Here is an 18,836-nt window from a genome sequence, read left to right as displayed (position 1 = left end):
AGCCAAAATTTGAATTAATAGCTGAGCAAAAGACTCTTTATGCATATTAAACTTGAGAACTCTAATTCTTCTTTAATTTTGTGACCCTGTGAAAAAACAACCTAGAAGAAATAATAAATGTTGAATATTTGGGATCTAGTAGATTGGAAATACTTTGAGAGCAAGAAAATACATCTTACTGATTTTATATTCCCACAGTACATTACTGATAGTAGATGAATAATAAATGTTAGTTGAAAAGGAATGAACATTAAACAAACAAATGTTTGCTTTTCAAATATTCATAGATATATTAAAAATCAGTTTAGACAATAATTTTACCCCAAGAATTCCCATAATTTTTTGGAATGCTAAGGAACACATCTAATTAGGCTCCACCCAAAATTCTCTCTCTTTTTCCAACCCACCCAACAAAACAGTCTTCACTCACATAACTTAAAGATAACCACTTTGGCTTCTGTTTTCAAGGAACAATAACATTTCTGCTTGAATTTCATACCTATTCTATTTTTTTAGTAGGCAGTAGTAAATATTTATTATCAAGATTTTTCAAAATTAATAAAAATCATACCTGAAACATGTTGTATTTTAAGGTTACTTAAAGAACTTTAAAAACATTTTCTCTCTTGATCATCAAAGCATCCATATGAGATTAGTGTGTATTTTAACTCCATTTTACAAATGCTAAAATTGAGGCTCAGAAAGGTTTGATAATTTGCCCAAGATCACATAGGTGATAAATAACCAGAAATTGAATGTTATTTTACTTTATCTTTTCCAATTACATGTGAACAAAGTTTTTAATATTCATTCTTTTGCAAGCTTTTGAGTTTCCCATTTTTTATGTCCCTCCTCCATTCCATCTCTCCTCCCCTTGACAGCAAGTTATGTGATATAGGTAGGTCATATATGCACATTCATGTTTAACATAAACCTCTATATCATCATATTGTGAAAAAAGACTCAGAATTAAAAGGGAAAAAAATGTAAGAAGAAAAAATTTTAAACAGGTTTTGGTCCACATTCAAACTCCAAAGTTTTTTCTCTGAATGTGGATGGAATTTTCTATCATAAATCTTTTAGAATTATCTTTGATCACTGAACTGCCGAGAGGAGCTAAGTCCATCACAGTTGATCATCAAAGAATACCTAGAAAGTAAATACAAGTTTCCACCATAAAGCACGGCATCTTATTCTTTCTAAGGATCAATAATTATGGGAGGGGAAGTGAGACAATAGCTTACTCCTATACTTTATCACAATTTCATGTCAATAAATCATAGAAAAATAGAAAGCTCCATTTAAAATTCTCTTTTTTTGAAAATAAAATACCTTCCCCCATTTGGGGAAGATGAGAGAATTAAATATAGTTGTCTATACTGCAATGATGGTTGTGAAAATACAATATTTTTAATTCATCAAATCCTCAAGTGGAAGAGGTGAGAGAATGTACCATGGTTCAATGGATAGAATGTTAAATTTAGAACCTAGGAATCTGGCTCTAAAACTTTATAGTTAATACTTGCATCATCTTGGTCAAGTCATTCACTTCTCTGGGTCTCAATTTCATTAGCTGCAAAAAAAAAGGGTAAGTGGCACAGTGGAAAGGCACTGGGCTTGGAATCAGAAAGACTCATCTTCATGAACTCAAATCTGGCCTCATATTTATTAACTGTGAGGCTCTGAGCAAGTCACTTAACCCTGTTTACCTCCATTCTCCATCTGTAAAATGAACTAGAGAAGAAGACTGCAAATCACTTTTTGTCAAAAAACCCATATCTTTTCCAGATGGGGGTCACAGTCAAATATGACTGAAATGACTCAACAACAACAAAATTAGTGTGTTGAATTATATTTCCATAAGATCCCTTAGATCTGTAAATATTATCATCTAATTAGAAATAAGGAGTGAAGGGACAAGATTGGGATGGACTACCTATCATGGCTTGATTTATTCTTTTGTTAATTTTCTAGACTGAAAAAAGTATTGGAAAAATTGTAATAATGCAAATTCAGCTTAAAAGTTTAATGTATGTATATTTTTCCGACTACTGTTAATGTATATTTGCTAGAATATCTATATATATGTGTGTGTGCATACATATCTATACATATATGTGTGTTGTATATGTGTAAATATACACATGTGTGATATTAATAGTAAATAAACATGTGTTTATAATTTATGTTAGGATATACTGATATGGGACTGATGTGAGAAATATTATGAAGATAGAAAATAAGATTATGCATGTATACTATATAAAGTATATATATGCATATATTTATATAGAAACATATAGAATGTATATGTATATATATGTGTGTGTGTGTGAATAAACAAGTTTCATACCAAAATGGATAACAAAGTGATGGAAGAGGTACTAGAAGCTGGGGGGATCAGGAAAATTTTCATGTTGATGGTTGGCCCTTAAGCTGAATCATTAGAGAAATTAGAGACTCTTAAGAAACTAAAGTGAAAGGAGAGACCATTCCCGTCATGGAGGACAGCCCCTGGAAATGCATAGGAAGGGAGATGAAGTGACCTATGTAAAGGGCAATAAGAAAAATGATTTGACTAAAGCATAGATTATGGAAAGAGAAGTAATGGGTAATAAGGTTGATAAGGCAGTTTGATGTTTGGGCATATATTTTAGGAAGATTACTTTTGTGGCTTTGTGGAGGATGGATTGAAAAAAAGGAAGGAAATAAGACTAATCAAGAGGCTATTACAATAGTCAAAGTGAAAGGATATGAAAGCTAGTAATAATAATAATAATAGCTAGCATTTATATAATGCTTTAAATTTTGTAAAAGTATATTTTACAATTATTATTCCATTTTATTCTCACATAAACCCTAAGAGATAGGTGCTAGTCTTATCCCCATTATGAAATTGAGGAAACCAAATTAAGCAGTGGTTAAAAATCTTGTCCAGGGTCATTGCTAGTCCAAGGTCTTAAATCTGATGTGTCTGATGATAGAGATCTTTACTAGGATTGGAGCTGTGTGGGTAAAGAGAAAGGGACTAGAGTGAGAAATATTGTACAAATAGGGAAAAACAGGTTTCAACAACAAATTGGATATTAAAGTAAGGGAAAGAAAAAGGGAGTCAAGGAAGACAACAAGGTTGTGAACCTAAGTGACTAGACATCACCAGAAATATAAGTACCTTTGATGCAAATGGGAAATTTCAGGAGATACATGAATTTGGAGAAAAAAGTTAATACAGAAAAGTTAAGAATAAAGAATTTTAAAGGCTTATCATCATTCTCTTCCCCCTATAATTTTTTTTTCTCAGAATGACTGAAACAAACAGTGGAATGGTCTCATCAGTCCATGAGCTGAAGAGCCATCAAATGAGAGGCCAGATAATATATTGAAAAGAATGCTCCATTTGAAGACAGGGGACCTGGATTCAAATTCTGTCTCATTATTGTTAGCATGAAGATGGATATATACATACATATATATATACATATATATTAAGTTTGCATATATGTAAGTATGAATGTGTCTATGTATGTGTGTTCTGTAGGCCTCAAGTGCTTTGTCCTTAAAACCACTTCCTTAGATGATTGTACTAGATGACTTCTGAGGGTTCTTCTAACTCTAAATCAACAACACTAGAATCTTTGGTTTGGTAAAAAGAGTGCTGAAATAGGAATCTCAGGATCTGAATTCTAGCCCCAGGTCTGCTACTTTACATGCAATTTTACATGGATTATTTTAGCTTTTCTAAACTCAATTCCTCATTACCCTGCCCAATGTATGTGACTACTGTGATGTTCAAATAGGATGATATATAGGAAAGTATTTTGCAAACTAAAAAGCATTAACAAATGTAAAGTACAATTATTGCTAGACAGGTGATAGGCACAGTGAATAGAACTTGGGAGCTAGACTCGGGAAGATATGAGTTCAAATTCAGTTTCAGACACTTACTGTATGACCCTAGGCAAGTCATTTAACTTCCGTTTGCTCATCTGTATAATAGGAACAGGGCAGCTAATTGGCACAGTGGATAGAGTGATAGGCTAAGAGTTAGGAAGCCTCATGATCCTCGGAAAGTCACTTCACCCTGTTTGCCTTGGTTTCCTTAGCTGTAAAATATACTAGGAAAGGAAATGGCAAATCATTCCACATCTTTGCCAAGAAAATTCCAATTGGGGTCAGAAATAGTCAGCCACGACTGAAAAACAAGTAAAAAATGATAGTATGATAACAGAACTATCTCACTGGGTTGTTTACGAAGGTAAAATGGGTCTCACATAAGGTTCTATATAATTACTGAGTTTCTTCTTATTAGGATATTTTTCATGTCAAAGGATATTTTCATGTCAAACCAGCTTTAAAATCCTATGGTCAAAACTCCAGGAGGTATATGATATCAATACAAGTTTTGACATAATACAAATAGCTAACACCTATATTACATACTATGTCCTAGGCCCTTCACAATTATTATCTCATTTGATCCTTACAACAACCCCAGGAGGTAGGTACACTTATCTCCTTTATACAAATGAGGAAAGTGAGGCAAGCAGAAGTATCTGTGGCCAGATTTAAACTGAGGTCTATTCTGATTTCAGGTTTAGAGCTCTATCTACAGCTCCACCTAGCTTCCCCATAAATTAGAACCATATCAGTCCAGTGGTAAAACTAGGATTTAGTTCAACAGTGCTTGGGAACAATTTAAGATTAACAGAAAAGAATTACCAAAGCCAATGTGAGGTGGCACTTTTTTTCCCATCTTTTTTCTAAAATGGTCTTATCTTTTGAATAGAATGTTCTTTAATATGGACTTGCTCATTCCATCAGTGCAACAATCAAGGACAATTTTGGACTGTCTGCAATGGAGAATACTATCTGTATCCAGATAAAGAATCGTGGAGTTTGAACAAAGTTCAAGGACTATTCCCTTTAATTTAGAAAAAAACTGCTATCTTATTGTCTGATCTTGTTATCTCTTATACTTTGTTTCTTAAGGATATGATTTCTCTCTCATCACACTCAATTTGGATCAATGTACAACAAGGAAATGATGTAAAGGCTGACATTGCTTTCTGTGGGGAGGTGGGGGAGGGAAGTAAGATTGGAGGAAAATTATAAAACTCAAAATAAATAAAATCTTTAATAAAAAATATTGCCATGCTTAGTTCTTTTAATAAGAACTTTTTTACATTTGCCAAGGTAATAGGGTTTCTCTTCCTACAAATAAGCATAAATATTATGTAAGTCATCAATATCTATCACTGGATCCTGTCATTGACACTTACTATGTGACTATGAACACTTAGTATCTTTAACTGTAAAATTAGGCTGATATCGGTAGCAGGTATTTCATAGGCAAGATGTGAAGCCTAAAGGAATTAACATATTTCATAAGAGAACTAGATTTTGTGACCCTACCGGTCAGCTGGGTTAGCTTTTCCTAGGAGGCTACTTTGTACAGGCAAGGCAATTTTTACCAACTAATCTAGAATCTTAATTGGTCCCAGGATATAATTTCTCAAGCCATTAGTGTTTCTTGTATCCTGAGTACAAAAGTCAGTACACCCCTCCCTCAGACCTCTGACCAGTAGATGATCATGGCTAACTAACAAAAGGGCAGGAAAACTGTTCCCAAATAAATCAATGCTAAGCATTTTGTTGTTTAGTTGTGTTTGACTTTTAGTAACCCCATTTGGGATTTTCTTGGCAGAGATAGATCCTGGAGTAGTTCGACAATCCCTTCTCATGCTTATTTTACAGATGAGGAAACTGAGGCAAACTGAGTTAAGTGATTTGCTCAGAATCACACAGCTAGTAAATGTCTGAGGCAGGATTTGAACTCAGTTCTTCCTGACTCCAGTTCTAGCATTTAACCACTGTGTCATTACCTAACTGCCCCAAGTATTCATTACTTATGAAAAAAATAAACTTCCTTTTGTTAACTGTTAGAGGGTCTCCGATTTTCTCATTTCTTTCTGATTTTTCCCCTGAAGCACCAAACTAGCCTGTCAGACCCAGTTTACAATAGTATATAAGGTATATAAAGTGTCATATAAATACCAGTATTATTATTTAAAAAGACTTATGTTCATATGGTGAGGCTATAACTAAGGTATCATCGCTTACCTGGTGTCAACTTACAATAATAATTTCAGGAAAAGTATCTAAGAGGAAATGGCCACTCCCTTGAGAATGGACTTGCAAATGAAAAAAAAATTGATAGTTATCTTAACAGTCAAAGCTATTTCTTTGGCACTCTAAACCTCCCTGTTGGTTTTTCTCACCTCACTGATGAGTCTTCCTTCATCTAGTTTCCCTATGTATTCACCATCCTCCCCAATCCCATCTTGCTCAGAGAAAAAGTTTGAAATTTATTTGCATAAATAAGCATAAATCACAGAATCCAAATTATACAATCTCTGAGATGGAAGGGAGCTCATCTATTCCAATGAACCAAACTAAAAATCTCTGTAAAAATATTCTCTTCTTTTTTTTCTGCTCCCCACTGTAAATAATCATCTAGCTTTTGTTCAAAGATCTCCAGCAGGAAGTTCCCTCCAAAGGAAGTCTATGACTACTAGTAGTCCTTTGGTATCAAAGAAGACCTCCCAACCAACCACATAATTGGAGGCATAAGTTGCACAATTATGTCTGTTATAGTGCGGGGATGATGTGCAAGGCATCCTTCTCACTTGCCTTTACTAGAATCATTCCATTGCAGGGTCTGATTTAAATGAAACAGAACTATTGGAGATTGTCTGGCTACTATGGGAGTCTCTGGACCTTAAATAGTTTTGATTCCTCCCATATCAGCAAGATACCACAACACATCATCAACTCCAAGCAAGCACTAGTGCTATTGGTAACAGAATACAACAATCAGGAACATCCTAACTTGACTATTGACAAGCTAATCATCAGTAAAGCCTTTCCTTTCAGATCCTACATCTTTGAAATGCAACTACCAGGCTAATCCACCTTGGAATTTCTCTAGTTGTTAACGTTTTTTTGTTGTTGGTTTTTTTGTGTGTGTGTATTCAATCTAAATTTGTCTCTGTGGTTTCCATCCATTGCTCCCAGTTCTGCTCTCTGGGACAAAGTAGATCAAGTCTTCTCCCTCTTTGACATAGCAATACTTCAAATACTTGGTGACAGTTATCATATTGCCTTGAAGTCTTCTCATCCTCCTACTAAAATCCCTACTTCTTCCAACCAATCATCACATGACATGGTCCTTAGACCCCTCATTATTTTAGTCCCTCTTCCCTGGATACTTGCCAGCTCCTCAAAGTCCTTCCTAAAATGTGACATTTAGGACAGAACTGATGATGACTTATAGGGCTTAATGTATTGCCTTTATCAAATGTATTTGTTTTTAATAGCGAGCAAAATCGTAGATCAAAGATACAAGGTGCTAATTGTGGCATATCAGTCATCAAACAGTAGATAAAAACCAGGTATTTTTGGAGTCACTGAGCTTTTTCAGAACCCTGAAATCTCACTAAATAGATTGATGTGTATCCCAGCTTAAAAATAAAGAAGAAAAAGAAGACTGGCTTGTCTACATGAATATCTATATTGGCAAACTCGTCTATTTGTATCTAAGATTTGCTTTCCTGAACTCTATAATCCTGGCTTCCTTTGCCTTCATTCAATTATTTCAGCTGTAATTTTCAAACATAAGTGATCTTTTTTTTAATAGTGTCCTGGTTTTTCTTTTCCACTGGGTTATAGAGTTTTCCCCCCCACATCCTTCAAACACATTGAAACCTGAGCCAAGGGTGCTGAGAATAGATTTTTGAAAAAGTCATGAATTAGTTATTTTCCACCTTGGCTGACTGTATCACTTGTCAGGACTTCAATAGGAGAGTAACCCCAGCTCCCTCTGAGAGTGCTCACTAATGGCTCATTGCTCCATTGTCCCCTTTGATCAGGCACAGGTGGATGACAAGCCGCCTGCTTGTGTGTTGAAAACAGGTGAACGTTATTGTCAGAGTGATTATATCTAATTACATCCTGGTTAATTATCAAACGCATGAATTATAATGGGGTAGCTCTTCAGGAGAGGTGGGTCCATCCTCCAGATGTCACACACTTGTGACTAGCCTCAGCGCTATCTCCCGGGACCATTCTCCCTCACACCTACTGGGGAAAGTTATCTCAAAGGCACACTCTGGAGAGGGTAAAGTCAGGGATTCTTTTTTCCTTTTTCCTTCCCTTCCACAGCTGTCAGGGGAAGAGATCAGGCGATGGTCAGGTTACACCAGCTCTTAGTAATTTACACTGGAAACACATGTTCTACTCTTCTCCATCCTCTCTCTCTCTCTCTCTCTCTCTCTCTCTCTCTCTCTCTCTCTCTCTCTCTCCTCTCCTCTCCTCTCCTCTCCTCTCCTCTCCTCTCCTCTCCTCTCCTCTCCTCTCCTCTCTCTCCTCGCTCTCCTCGCTCTCCTCGCTCTCCTCGCTCTCCTCTCTCTCCTCTCTCTCCTCTCTCTCCTCTCTCTCTCTTCCCCTTGCCCTCCCTGACCACTGTCTCTTTCTTTCTGTTGACAGATGCTTTTGAAATCCCCAGACACTTTCTTCAGTGGCAGGTCACCTTCACTTTTCAAATAACAAACAAGGAGACTTCATTCAGCATAAGGGGGGGGGGGGAACTTAGTGAACTGACCATGTGGCAAGCAGCCTTCTCTAAGAGGTCACCTCTTTTAATCCAGGATAGATCAGGGGGAAAAAAAGACTTCCCCTTCTTTAGAACTTGTTGGTTTTTGAACCATCTTGAAAGCATGTGGTCTGCTTTTCACTCAGCAACTTGTTTTACGTGGGTTGATCTATTTGACTTCATGCTAACTGTTAACTAAAAAGGAATATGGTCTGGCTCCTACTATGCTGAAGAGACTATTGTCTCCGCTAAATTTGAGTTTTGGCTCCCCACACTCCATTACTTACATTGTGGTTGCAGAAAGAGAATGAAAATGCCTTATTTTGTATTGGGAATATTAACATTGGGCAATTTGAATTTATCAATAGAGCTATTATGGCACTCCTCCAAACCTATTCAAACTCTCTCTAATTCCCCTAGAATCAGCCAACTAATCATGTATGTCTTTTCCTCATTTATCTTCTCATATGCAGAACAATGAAAATACATTAAAAGGGAAGCAGTAGGTTAGCAGTTGTATTCATTTTACATTTTTTCCACTAACTACTCAAAATTGGAAGCTGAACCACAAAGTCTATTAGGAATTAGAAATGACTGTTCCTCTCCCCACTTGGAACTTATAGAAAAGAAGTGATAGATATAAAAGGAAGTATAGAAAGTCATAACAACATAGACTTTCTATAGTTCTTTAGACTCTCTCTCTCTCTCTCTCTCCTTCCATCTTTCCCTCTCTCTCTCCCCCTCCCTCCCTCTTTCTTTAGTTTCCTCTTTCTCTTCTCCTTCCTATTCACCCTTCCTTACACTCCTTTCTCTCTTTATCTTTTGTCCATGTTGAGAAAAACAACACACAGCTTGGGCTGCCTGACTGGATCACGCTCCAGCATAGTGACATGGCCAATCCTGGGAGGGGAGCCAATGTGTGTTAAGCCTGCGCACTATCAGCTAAGCTTGTCTAGGAATACCAGGAGTCTGAATAAACTGATTTCACAGAATTAATTTTCCCAAGTCAAAAATGGCAAGAGACAAATAAGACAGATTACCAGCCCTAATCACACCTTTTCCCCCTCCCTTTCTCCTTGTATAATAATTAGGATAATTAACAAGCTTCTAGTAAAAAGTTTCAGAATTTCAATGTATAATTTTTACATCTATAGCAACTTGTCATCTAAGTTACATTTAGATCAAAAAACCCATCAAGACCTTGAACTAGAAGGAGGACAAGTCTTCAAATAGTGTGCCTTCAAAAGATAGACTCCAGAGGACTTTCTACAGAGGCTGCACATGGCTACCAGTCACATCATAAACATCAAACAATGTAGTCAACATAGAAATAGTGTGAACTAGAGAAGAGAAATTCTCACCCAAATGGAATTTAGTCAGTCACTGTGGATGAAAAAATGAATTCAAGTACAGTGAGACAGCTTGTACTCAAAAGGAATTCCTCAGCTGGTAGAAAAATTGTAAAATTTCTCAGGGGAGGTCACAAACTTATAACATCAATACTTTGCAGAATACAATCATGTGTTGTAGCTTCAAACAAACAGATGTCTAACCATTCAAGACAAATGGTTATCTATAATTTCCTCTAACAACTACAGAACTGAAGATTCTACAACCTTTCTTAATAGTCTGTTCTACTGTTCATACCCCAAATAGAATTCATTATATTTCTTCCCAAAAATTATCCCTTCATCAAATTTCATTTTCTGTGCTGATGAAATCACCATCCATCTAGTCATCCTAGTCAATCTGAGTCATCCTTAATTCCCCATATTCAATCAATGGATAATTGATTCTGACTCTACAACAAAAAAAATTACACACCCATTTCCTTTACATTCATATAACTCAACCCTAATTTGGTCTTTCATTCCTTCTTGCCTAGATTTTGTTATTTTGATAACCATCTATTTTGTCTCCCTGCTTCCTCTCTCATTCAAGTATATAGATATACTGATTGAATATGCTTAAAATTCAGTTATGATCATTTCACTTCACTACTTAAAAATCTTCCGTGGTCCCGCATTGTTTACAGAACAAAATTCATATTCTTAAACCTTAAAGTCCTCAACAATTCGGATTCTAAATTTGGATTCACAAATATCACCTTCTTTCTCTTCATACAATCTACATTCTAGTATAACTTGCCTAATTTGCCTTCTTCCTTTACCCCAGACATGCCATACCATGCCATAGTACCTCGGACACACTACCTCACCTCTGTCTCTTAGATTCCCTAAACTTCTTTCCTAATTCAATTCAAGTGCCAAATCATGCATGAATCCTTTCCTGGTTGTCCACATTTATTGTCACTCTCCTGAAATCACTTTGAACTTACTTATCTATAGGCATGTGGTATATTCCCAATAAAATGTAATCTCATTCAGATAGGCACTACTACATTTTTTTCTTTTCGTACAGTACCTTGTACCCAGTATACACTTAATATTTGTTTAATTTATGCTCTTGATTTATAAAGGCATCATCAACATATCATGACTTGGCCAAGGTCTTATATACAACTTATTATAAATGAAAGCAAAGGACTCTAGTTCCCTCAAAAATTATGCTTTTCTTTCTTTGTCACTAAACTCAAAACCATTCATAAATCTAGGAGAGAGCCATAACCCTTTAGGTCACATGATGGGAATACAAAAAAAAAACAAAACACAAAAAAGCTGCTTCAAAAGAAAATCAGAAGTTAGATCTGACCTCTAAATCTAACATGTCAGATAACAGACATAATTTCTAAGAAAACTCATTATTAGAAATACAAAGAATTAAGAGTTTTAGACATTCCATTCCACCATAAATTATATTTGATACTTTTCAAAATATCTTTCAGACTTAGCTATTCTGACCAAGGCAATGATCTGAGACAATTCCTAGACAAATCCATGACAAAAGACCTATGTTGACCAATACTATCCATTTCCAGAGAGAGAACTGATGAACCCTCAGTGCAAAATGAAGCATTCTTTATTACTTTTTAAATTTGTTTTTGCTTTGTGTGAATGAGTTTTCTTTAGCAACATGACTAATGTTGAAATATGTTTTGCATGACTTCACATGTATAATCAATATCACATTGGTGGTGCAGTGGATAAAGGACCTGAGTTCAAATGTTGCATGGGACACTCAATAATTACCTAGCTGTGTGACCTTGGGCAAGTCACTTAATCCCACTGCCTTGAAACCCCCCCAAAATTTATATATATATATATATACATATATATATATATACATATATATATATGTATATATATATATATCAATATATCATATTTCTTGCCTTCTCAAAGGATAGAGGAGGGAAAAGAGAAAATTTGGGACTCGAATTTTGTTATTGTTTTTTGAATTTTACAATTTTTCCTCAATCTTGCTTCCCTCCCCCACCACCCCACAGTAGGCAGTCTGATAGTCTTTACTTGTTTCCATGCTATACATTGATCAAAATTGAGTGTGTTGAGAAAAAAATCATATCCTTAAGGAAAAAATAAAATATAAGAGAAAGAAAAATTACATAATAAGATACCTTTTTGAAATTAAAGGTAATAACACTCAATAGGATATAGACATCTAGAGGAAAAAAGAAGAGAAGGGGGATGGGCAGGGGAGGGGGCATGTGGGTGATAGAGGAGAGGGTAGATCATAGGAGAGGATAGTTAGATATAACACATTTTCCTTTTTACTTTTTGCAAGGTTGTGGGATTAGGTGGCATGTCTGGGACCAGGGGACCAGGTGGCTGCTGGGTCTCTGGGGTGGGATGTGGGCTTGGGGTCTCTTGGCCCCAGGGCAGGTGCTCTGTCCACTGCACCACTCGGCTGCCCCACAGCACATTTTTGAAGAGGGACAGAGTGAAAGAAAAAAGAAAATATAATAGATAGTAGTGGGGAGAAATGGATGGAGAGAATTACAATCAACAACAGCAACTATGGAAAAATATGGAAGTAACTACTATGATGGACTTATGATAAAGAATGTGATCCACCCAAGACAGAACTGATGGTATCAGAACACAGACTGAAACACATTTTTTTCCTCTTTCTTTTACTTTATTTCTCATGAGGTTTTATATTTTTGTGGGGGAGGGGTATTATGTTTACTCTTAAACAAGAATATTTTAGTAGTGTGTAAATAAAGGGAAAAAAGTAAAAATAAATAAATTAAAGGTAATAGTCTTTGGTCTTTGTTTAAACTCCACAATTCTTTCTTTGGATACAGATGGTGTTCTCCATCATAGGTACCCTAAAATTGTCTGTGATTGTTGCACTGATGGAATGAGCAACTCCATCAAGGTTGATCATCACCCCTATGTTGCTGTTAGGGTGTACAGTGTTCTTCTGGTTCTGCTCATCTCACTCAGCATCAGTTCATGCAAATCCTTCCAGACTTCTCTGAATTCCCATCCCTTCTGGTTTCCAATAGAACAATAGTTTCCATAATATACATATACCACAGTTTGTAGAACTCAAATTTTTTAAAAAATGAATGTTAAAATTTTTCTTACATGAACTTGGAAAATATTTAACAAAATAATAAAGATGTCTTTCATTCATTACAGAAGCAATAGGCTTAAAAAATTATATTTGTCTTAACCCTAGACACACATTGGAGAGGCAATTTATCAAACAATACCACAAGGGGAAAAGAAAACTGAATTGAAGGACATAATTCAAAATAAGATTTTTGCAGTTCACTGATTGATGAGGTATAAGTTCTGACTTAGATGATATTGGATACCCCTTTGTGGTCAGGTTTAGGCACCATGGAAAAAGCTGGTGACTCAGCATGAAACATAGTGTTTACAATTTGAACCCTCACTTGTCAGTGAAGGTGAAAAGCTGACAAGTGAGGGTCCACATTGTAAGCATTAAGTTTCATGCTGAGTCACCACTTTTTTCAAGCTGCCTAAACCTGACCACAATCAAATATCACCCAAGTCAGAGGAAGATTCAGAAAGAAAATTAGAAATGGTAATAGATTTGGAATTAAAAGATCTAGATCTTAATTTTAGTCCTGACAATTTTTATCTTTGAGACTCTGAGAAAGTCACAACCTTTGGGGTCCTCAGTTCCCTCATCATGAGGTTAGACTAGATCAAGGGTCAATAATTCAGCCTGTGGGCCAAATCCAGTCCAATCTCTGCTTTTTTTTTAACAAGGCAGTGGGTTAAGTGACTTGTCAAAGGTCACATAGCAAAGTAATTATTATGAATCCAAGATCAAATTTGAACTCAGGTCCTCCTGACTCCAGGGCTGGTACTCTATCCACTGTGCCACCCAGCTGCCCCCCTATCCCTTCTTTTGTGCTAACAATGGTTAGCACTTGGGCTGGGTTGTACAAAAATAGGTAGAGGACCAAATTCAACCCACAGGCCATAGTTTGGCAGCCCCTGAACTAAGTCTTAGGTTCCTATGATTGAAAGGAGGTTGCTTAATTGTCAATTCTTCATAGTACTCTTTCATCTCCAAACTCTTCCAGAATTCCATTTTAAAATTTCAACACAATGGTAAGGCCCTTGAAGACATGTAGTGAACTCTGGCAATGCATGTTCAGTGGGGAAAACACTGAACTTGTTTAGGGGATACCCTGTCTATCATTTACAAGGCTTAAGCTTGAATACTGACTACATGTTAAAGATTACAGGCTCCAGAGTTCATCAGAGCATAGTATTAATGGAGCCAAGCAAGATGAGGGATTCAATTACCATATGGGTGAATTAACTTTGTTCATTGTTATAGACTGTACCCCCGTGAGCTTGTTATAGATTATACCCCTTGTAGATGTATCTCGGTGACCACAAATGAGGATAGGAGAAAGAATATGAATAGATCAATAGAAATTCATCAACGCTTAGAAAAATAATGCCAAACTCAGGGTCTGCTAATCAGTAATGTCATCTTCATTTTTGAAAGACAGCATATTTTATTATATCTGAATAAAGGCATGGGGGCAAAAACATTTGCCATCAAAGAGCAAGCCTGTTACTATGGGAAAGTGTTGGATTGTTCAGATTATCTGTAGGAATCAGCAACCCGAAGCTGGTCATGATAGCTAGGACAGGTGGGAGGCCACAGTGGTGAGGCCTCAGGGGGTTCAGGAACTGCTTACGACTGCTTTGTGAGCGGCATCTTGCTCCAGAGCTAAAGGTTGAGGACCTTTGTTCTGTATAGTAGACAACACTGTCAACCAACCACCAATGCTGGGTTATTATTTCCAGACATAACACGAGCTGTGTGTGCTGTTGAGTGAGGATGGCAGCAGCTGGTGGCCTCTTTGACCTCTTACATTTCTAGGACTCCCTCTTTTTTTATTTATTTTTTGTAATATTGCTGCATTTTCCCTTTCCCCAGAACTTCCAACTGCATTGAGACAGTCACTTAATTTTTCTATTGAGTCCTATTCCATCTTATTTTAATGAAAATATTCTCACTTTGTGGGGGTTTTTTCAGTCATTAAAAATTGTTTAATTTTTTTCCTTAAATGTGCCTTGCCACTATTTCCTCAGTGCCAGTGTACCTTTAGCTTTTAGGAACAGAATAAATTTTCCTGAAGAAGGTACTCAAAAGACCCCATCCCTTTTAATCATAGTGGCTGGTTTGAAACTTGGAAAAGATTCCTCAGAGATCTTGGAGATCTTCTTATTATTACACTCAGGATCCTTGTGATGTTTCAGAACAAAACATTATTCCCTAGCCACCACTCCCCATCTGTGTTTTCTCACTTCCCCCCACCTTCTTCAGTGGACTAAAAGTTCCTAGGAGATGGTCTCACTTTTATATTTGTATCTCCAATGCTCTTGTTTTTAGATCACAAGTTATTTCTGAAAATACTCCCTCCTCACCCTCCTAGTGAATAAAGCAAATCTGTTAAGCAAAATCAACTCACACACAACTATAGTATACACCATTCTACATCCACAGACACTCACTCCCACCCTCCAGAAAGGAAGTGTTTCCATCAGCTGTTCTGGGTGACCAAGATTACACAGAACCCATCCATTATGAAACTATGCTGCTTCTTTGTAAACATTGCTTTCTTTTCCATATGTTTTCCAAACGTCCTTTAAAAAAATATATAATCTAGAATTTTGCCAGGAAGCAATGTTACCTTGCTTATCAATTTGCGTGTTCCAACCCTTCTCTGCTTTAAAAATTCATGTATTTGCCCCTCTCCAAAACTAAGGTACTTCTCCCATTTTCCAACATCTTTCAAAAATCATAGCCCATGGCTTAGGAAAAGGGGAGGAGGGGAATAGGTTATAGGTTGCTGGTAAATATGTAATAGCCATCTCTTCCCCAAAAAAAAGTAAATTAGACATACTTATGAGTTATTTTGAATTATTAACACTTTTCTTAAACCTAAACAATCAATAAAACAATAAATCAAGATCTTATTTGTAGCCTGATGATTTTCAAAGTCTAAATGCTCACACTAAACATTGAACAATTGGTCCTGGACCAGTCTGAGCAGGCCCCAGCTTACCTTTTCTGCTATTTTTTTAGAATCTTGTCGAGTAACTCACCTAGGCCAGGGAGGTGATTCTAACTTTGTTTCAAGGGCAGCAAGGTGTTTTATTACAATGTTTATCATTGCTATTAAACTACTATGTCCATCAGCCATTTGTATTCTGTTCTTTGCAGTTCAAAAATCATTCTCCATGGCACTAAAAATCTCACACAGGAAATACTAAAAGTTCAAGTGAATCTTTGATTCTCGATATTTATCCTTATTCTCATCTATCATAGTCTCTGATCCTTTCATATACCACTTGTTTTCCAGATATACTTCAAGTTGACAATGTCCTTTCTAAAATATAATGCTGAGAAATGAACACAATATTCCAGATACTGTCTGATCAGGACAACTTTGGTAAAAGGAAAACATTTTTCACTTCCTTCATTTTAGGACCTTTGCTTCTATCAATATAGTCAAAACTTCATTAGCATTTTTATTTATCATATTATATTCCTCAGCCCACTGAAACTAAAATGTCTTTTCCACATGAAATGCCATTTAGGAATATATACGTATGTATATATATATATATATATATATATACATAAATAATTGATAAATACTATCAAATAAAATAATTTTTTAAAGATAATGCTATTTTGGACTTCAGTAAGAAGGTCATGGTATTCAGTAACAAGGTAATAAATAGTACCATTGTACTTTGTCTCTCATTTGTGTGTGTGTGTATAAATTCATTTTTTAATCTCATAGAAGTTTACATTTATGCCTATTAAATTTCATCTTATAAAGTTCAGTTCACATACAGATCTTTAGGATCCTGTCTCAGTCATCCCACATTTTAACTATCCCTTGCAATTTTATATCACTAAAATATTTTCCAATAATGACTATTACAACTTCAGCCAACATATTGAATAGTACAGACTCAAGAACTGCTCCCTAGGCTATTCCACTAGAAATCTCCCATTCAGGTTCACATTAGTTAATTAACCAACAATCTTTGGGTCCAACTATTCAAAGGATATAAATCCCCCTAATTATTATAATATCCCATCTCATGTCTTTTAATCTTGTCCATAAGATATCATGAGAAACTCTTCTAAGTGCCCTGCTGAAATCCAGCTATGTTAGGCTAGTAACCGTATCAAAAAAGGAAATGAGGTTAGTCTAGCATAACCTATCCTTAATGAAACCCTTTAAGCGCTATCTAGATGCTCATAAATATTTCTTTTAATAACATGCTCCAAAAGCTTACCAAGAATCAGGGTCAAACTTCCTAGTCTGTATTTTGATGACTTCACTATCTCTAATTTTTTTTAAAGAAATGAATGCAATATTTGTTCTTCCTCAGTCTTTTGACACATTTCTTTTTCTCTAATATTTTTCAAAGCTCACTACCAAGAGTTCAGCAATCACATGTGCAAATCCTTACATTGTACTCTGAAATAGCCAGGTAACTATAGTTCATGGGAAAGGACTTTCTTAGTATTTCCTCATTTAAATTTTTGGTTTATACTACTTGTTGAGTATTTTTGTTATAATCATCTCTCATTCTCTTTAGTAGAGAAAATAAGAGGTGAAATTAGTTCTGCTATTTCTCAATTGTACATCAATATTGACTAGCAATCCTTTCCATGATCTTCCTCCTTTCCCCATCATGATTTTTTGCTATTTTTGTTACCCTTAACATATATCACTAAACTCAACTCATTCTGAATTTCATGTACCTGACAGGATTATATCATCTTTTAATTCATCTTCAATTACCTGTCCAGAGTATACACAAGGCTTGAAATATAAATCAGTCAGTGAGTTCCCCTGTGCATCATCATAGTTGTTTTTAGAGAGCCTCCCCTTTTATTTAAATACACATATATATATATATATATATATGTATGCGATATATATTATATCTTGTTTTTATATCACCTGCATTTCCCAGAGTATCCCTTCTATCACCTCCTGCAGGAGAACCACTCCTTATAACAAAGTAGAACACTTGTTCAGCAAAATTATCAACATATCAAAAATTGTCTGATATATATGTAGTATTCTACACTTGGTCCTGCTTTGCAAAAACTTCAGGTAGAAGTACCTTCTCATATCTTGTCTCTGGAACCAAATTTGATCATTAAATTCAGTTTTCAGTTCTGGTTATTTTCTTATTGCCTTTCTTTGTATTTGTATTCTATTGTGAATATTGTTTTCCTGGTTCTGCTTACTTCATTTTGTATCAATTTATATAAGATTCCCTGTGCTGCTCTATAGTCATCACATTTCACCACCTCCCATAGATTAAAGGACCATCTCTATACTTACTTTTCTCAAATGTATCCAACTCTAACCTCTCTGCCAATGTTTAATCTTACATTTCCAATTTCCTTTTAGATATCTCATACTGGTTGTCCAGAAAACATCATAAATTCAGTATGTCCAAGACAAACTCAGTATCTATACCCCTTAATGCTCTTTCCCCCAATATTCTCTATTACTGTGAAAGGTAACCCTATACCCCCAGTTTCTCAGAATCCCAACATAGTATCATCCTCAACTCCTTACTATTCCCCATAATCAATCTGTTGTCAAGGTTTATCAGGTTTCACCTGTGCAACAATTTGGGATTATGCCCCCTTCTCCCCTTTGATACTACCACCACTGTCAAGTAAGTTCTCATCACCTCACACCTAAATAACTGCAATAACC

Source organism: Macrotis lagotis, chromosome 5 (assembly GCF_037893015.1).
Source record: "Macrotis lagotis isolate mMagLag1 chromosome 5, bilby.v1.9.chrom.fasta, whole genome shotgun sequence".
NCBI lineage: Eukaryota > Metazoa > Chordata > Mammalia > Peramelemorphia > Peramelidae > Macrotis > Macrotis lagotis.
Note: the sequence above shows the minus strand (reverse complement) of the source record.